At 43.6% G+C, this 5,382-nt stretch overlaps 1 non-coding gene across 1 annotated transcript; it reads right to left on the reverse strand.

The window, feature by feature from the left end:
- Positions 1-243: 243 nt before the first annotated feature.
- On the reverse strand, positions 244-350 carry LOC112314097 (U6 spliceosomal RNA). Its single transcript, XR_002975765.2, has one exon. It is a non-coding gene; the product is annotated as a U6 spliceosomal RNA (small nuclear RNA).
- Between the last annotated feature and the right edge of the window lie 5,032 nt (positions 351-5,382).

Below are 5,382 nucleotides of genomic sequence, written 5' to 3' on the forward strand. Positions count from 1 at the left end.
TATGGGAGCCAGGTCTTTTTTATCTCCAGAATTTTCTCTTTGATTATAATTGTGTACGTTACTTATTTTTTTTCTTTTTCATCTTTCTTTTTTTTAATTGTTATTCAGTTACAGTTGTGTGCCTTTTCTCCCCCTCCCTCCCCCACCTCCACCCTCCCCCTTTATTTGGTCCATGTGTCCTTTAAAGTAGTTCCTGTAATCCCCTGTCCTCACTGTCCCCTCCCCACTCCCCCCTGCCCATTGAAACATATGGGACACTTCACGAATTTGCGTGTCATCCTTGCGCAGGGGCCATACTAATCTTCTCCATATCGTTTCAATTTTAGTATATGTGCTGCCAAAGTGAGCACTAATTGTGTGCGTTACTTATATTTCATTGTTGTTTTGTTTTTATTTTTCAGGGGATCGCATTGTTTCTACATTAGATGTTCTGTGTCTGTTTTCCATGTAAATCGCATTTCATCTTTCTTTCTGCCTTTTTTTTGTTTTCATCGATGCTCTATGCTTGCATTTCTTCAATATCCTTCACAATCCAGTTTCATTGTTGAATCTATTCTCCCTCAAGCATCTTGTAACTTAGTTTTTCTTTCTAAGATGACTTTTGTTTTTTAAAAACAGAATTTCTTTCTGAAGTGGTAAATTCTCACTTCCTATCTTTATAATTTTTTATTCCTTTCTGTTTTTAAGTTTATAAATTATGATTTATTTAAAAATCTATACCCTTGTGTGAGGCCACCTCACTGAGTTTCCTTCTTCTCTATTGTAGTTTCATTAAGGAGAATACAAGCGGACATATTTTGATTCACATTTTTACTTTCCTTGTTCAGTAGTTTCATATAAATGTTGACATGATTCAGTTTATTGAAATCATGTTTTAGTCATTCTGATTAATTAAGATATCCAATTTTATAAACGATTAGAACCATGGAGTGCCTAGCACATACGAAGCGTTCGATACAAATTGTTCAATGAGTGACTGTCATTCAGGGCCCAGGTTGACCGCCAGGATGCCCACTGAAGGGCCTGCTGTCTGGGACTGTCCTCCCCCCTACCCCCCCCCCCACCCGTGCCGCAGAGCGGGTGGCAGCGGTGTTTGGGGAGCTTTATGGACCAGTGTGGAAGTAGTAACTACCGCTGCTCACGTTCTTTGGGGGAGGAAATGTCTTAAGGCCACATCTGCAAGCAAGGGAGAAGGGAGCACAGGGGGTAGAGGGAGCAGCCTGGGCTAAGCCTCGGTCCCAGAAATTCGGGGGAACAGGCTCTTGACGGCACGAGATGGAGTTGAAGCCTCTCTCTCTATGGGGTTCTGTGCACTCCGGCTATTTGTTCATGGACGTTATTTTTGAAATAGCTAGTTGTTATTTTCTAATTCAACATTACCAGCGTCTTTTCCCTAGAAGGTATGAATAAACATTAAATGAAGACATGATGCTTTGGAAATATTTTCACTGGAGCCAGTGGCTGTTGAGCACAACTAAACAGCATCCATTCCAGCCGTTGCGGAGCACGCTTTCTGGCCCGCGCACAGCTCTGTGGAGACCCCTGAGATCTCCCCAGTTCTGTACACCCCTGGGTCTTCCCTGCCGTCCTTGATGTAGAAAACTAGAGTAGAAATGTGCTTTCTAAATTTCCTGTGAGGAGTCTGCAGAAGGACAGCCCGCTGGTTCACGGCCAGCTTGTCTCCCCGCCCTGACAATGCGGTCTTGCCCCACGACTGCGCTTCCAGTTCCACGGGGGCCACCGGCTGCACTCCTTCCCTATTTTCACAGCTGTCTCTTCTGTCACGAGGAAGATATCACTAGCCACGTTATTGCTCAGCGAATCACCCCTATTCCAGTGTCTCTGAAACACACAGAAAATGAGGCTAGGTGGGCCAGCTGGACAAACGTCGACTTTGACTAGAGAGAATTTATGTCTGCTGCAATGGCTGAGGTAATTAGACTTAATCACACTTACCATCGTCATTACTTTTCTCCTGAAGTTTCTAAATGATAAGAAATCTGTTAAGATGTGTACCTACTCTGGAGGAAGCGGCTCAGCCTGGGGATTATACAGCCAAAGGGATAGACTCTTCACATTATTTATTCTTATGAACAAAGACCAAGTCTTAAAGAGATAAAAATGTGTATGAAATCCACAAACGGAGATAAATATTAGACTCATCCTAGAAAACCATCATCAGATTTGGATAATTGGGTGTAATTGTTTAACAACTGAACTGGTTGACCAAATCTAATGGATTCATTTGCGGCCTGTCTGCCAGAGATTATAGTCTTTTGGAAGATTAGGGTTGTATTTATGCTTAAATGTTTTTTTTAGTGATTGATCTAGCCCAAATCAGGTTTTTTCCTAAAGAGGATAGAGCAGATCATCATTACTCACATTATAAGTAGCTTCAGGGAGACCCTAATTTTAGACAATCCGAGCAAAAAATGAATAAAATGAAAAGGCATAGCAGTAGCGACCCATAATCTTTGTTGCACGCCTACAGTGGGCCAGGTACCGCGGCGGTCTTGACTCGCTCCGCAGGGATTTTCTGAGTGTCTGGCAGGCACAGAGGCTGCAGCGGTGCAGAGAGAGCCACAGGTCTCTGGGGTGCGCGTCCTAGCAGGTGGAGGCAGGCACTGGGACAATAAATAAATTGGGTAGCATGCTCCAGTCTGATAAGTACTGTGAAGAAAACAGAGGACAGGAAGTGCTGGAAAGGGGCTGAACGTGCTTTAATTTTATTTTTCATTCATGGTGGACGTTCAGTATTATTTTGTGTTAGTCTAGTGGTCAGACAACTCTATGTGTACAGTTGACGAAGCGATCCCCAGGGTAGTTACTTCTTTTAATTGAGTAGGTGGATGGGGACAACAATGGATTACAGATGCTCTCTGTCTTTCCCGGCTTCCCCGCTCCCTGGCAGGCCTGGTCCTTCTCACTGGCCACCTTCAGGGGTTGCCGTCACCGCCCCCCTCCCAGTCAGACGCTGACCTGGTTCCTTGTATCTGGGCAAGCAAGGCCTGTCCACCTGGATGACAGCACCACCTTTTTGGCCCAGGCTGGGGCCGCTCTTCTCCAAGCCCCCCAAGTCCTCACCCCACCAGGCTGTCTGGAGAAATTCCCTTCCACTCTTATCTCTTTTTCAGAGCAAATAGCTAAAAAGGGACCAACTCAACTCATCTGAACCTCTTAGTTCCTCTTCAGCCGTCTCTGTGCTTCCCCAAGTCTCCACAACTTTAAAATGAAGGATGGGGAGTAAGTGAATTGTTTTGATGGACAAATACTGTATCACAGAGTACGATGGCTGCTTTATTTTCTATCTATGCTTGTAACAACCCAAGGATAGAGATACCGTTCTTCCCACACAGAGTCGAGGGACAGGAGGCACAGTGAGAGGTTGGTCTGGGGCTCAAAGCCCAGCCGGGTGTGCTTCTGTGAATGAGAAGAGCTGACCTGACAGGGCTCCTTCTCGCAGGCTGGTCTCCAGAAGCCCATCCCACCCCCGCTGAGAACACATGGTGGGGGGGCCTCTGCAGGGTTTGAGGTGGTCCATTTCAGGGTTAGACTCGATTTTGGTGGCAAAATACGTCTGAGTAGAGAGCTGTAGTTTTAAGAGAACAAGAGAGGAGATTCACCACACTGGCCTTTTCAGATTTTACCTTCTCAACTATCTTGTAACGTTGTTGTCGTCATCATCTCTGTTTTCTAAGGTTCGGGGAGGTTACATAAAGTGCCCCGGGTGCCATCTCAGTTAATTAGATGATGAAAACAAGTTCAATTAAGTTGTTTGAACAAAATTATTAACCAAAACATCTCTTCAAACTGACCGTGGAAAAAAACGTTACTGCTTAGATTTTGAGACAATATAATGATTAAAATGGAAGAAGAAAATTTGTGTAAAAATCAAATGGGAAACCCATATGTAACTTTCATTTATATTTTAAATTTTTGAAAATTTAATATAATTTTACTATTTCAATTGGAATGGAACTTAAAAAGTTAATAATCTTATAATCACATGTGTTAACATGCCCCTGATATTCCATGTTTTCCCTCTATACTTAAATATTATTGTTGGCAAACATATATATGCAGACATACACAACATACCACATAACAAAAAGAAGCAGCTTTAAAATAATTTAAAATAAACTGAAAATATAAAAGGTGCCCTTATAAAATGAGAATTGAAATGAAGTTTTGAAAACTCTTCTTTTTAGTATTTTAAAAACGCAGAGCCTGAGCCAGGAGTGTTGCTTTAAGAAAAGTACTCATATTACAAAAATAGAACTTGTGCCTGCGATGTTGCAGTTGCCATGGTTACTACAAATTTGTTACTTAATAGCAGAGCAAATAGATTCATAAACATGCTAATTATATCTGATACATTTTTAAAAACTGTTTTATATGAATATGCATATAGTTTACATAAAAATGAATGTCCCGAGCCAATAATTTTGCAAGTTTGGGAAGGTTTTGCTGTATTGTCCATGGTGTAGTGTATGATAATCTCGACACAGGAAAAAAGAGAAAAAACAATTTTCAGGCACATCGTTTTAGGATTCACAGAGTAGACAACTGGTTGTTTTTAATGTAAACAATATAACAATTTCCAGCTGCCAGTTGCGTTAGTATCCACTTAGTCCTTAGAACAGTTACCGTTTTGGATTTATAATAACACCCTTTTCATTCTGTTACATCATTTAAGGAAATCTGAAGAAACAAGCAGGTATGACAAAGACATGACTTTAGTGTTTGACAGGAACCGTGCTGTCACCCAGGTGAAGGTGCACAAAGGTTTCACAGCTCCCGTTTTTTTGTATATACCTTGGTATTCGATCATGTCCAGTGCACTGCGCATTGCAAAACCTCAAGGGCCCGATCTCTCGTTCTCCAAAAAGCAAAGCCTCCAACGTGGTGAGAAGGGGGGAAGAGCCCTGGGCAGTCACAGATCCACAAGGAGGGGGACAAGTTGGCCTGGGTTCCCCACTGGGTGGAAGCCCGTGGGGTGACTGGAGGTAGCACAAGAAAGAGGCGGCAACCCTCCCCAGGAAGATGGGTTTGCTTAGGAGATGGGTGATCTCGGTCAGGGTCCGGGATTGGCTCTGAGGAGAGAGGAGGAACATACGCATCCCCAGAGAGTAACACCAGGAGGGGCTTTGCCCTCATCTTGGATCAAAGGTGTTGCCACTTTTACCATTATTCTGCATCCAGTCTCTCTCTCATTGCCCCCGGCTTTTCCTTTGATGAGGTTCGAGGCACAGACTCTGTAGCGGGGTGCTCAGAGACCAACGTGGTGTGCAGCCACCTGGGGCACGGGAGCAGGCCGCCTCTGGTGTCTGCCAGGCTTCCCGCTTGCACAACCCGAGCGCACACGCGTTGGTGGCTGTATTT

Source organism: Desmodus rotundus, chromosome 12 (assembly GCF_022682495.2).
Source record: "Desmodus rotundus isolate HL8 chromosome 12, HLdesRot8A.1, whole genome shotgun sequence".
In the NCBI taxonomy this organism is placed as follows: Eukaryota; Metazoa; Chordata; class Mammalia; order Chiroptera; family Phyllostomidae; genus Desmodus; species Desmodus rotundus.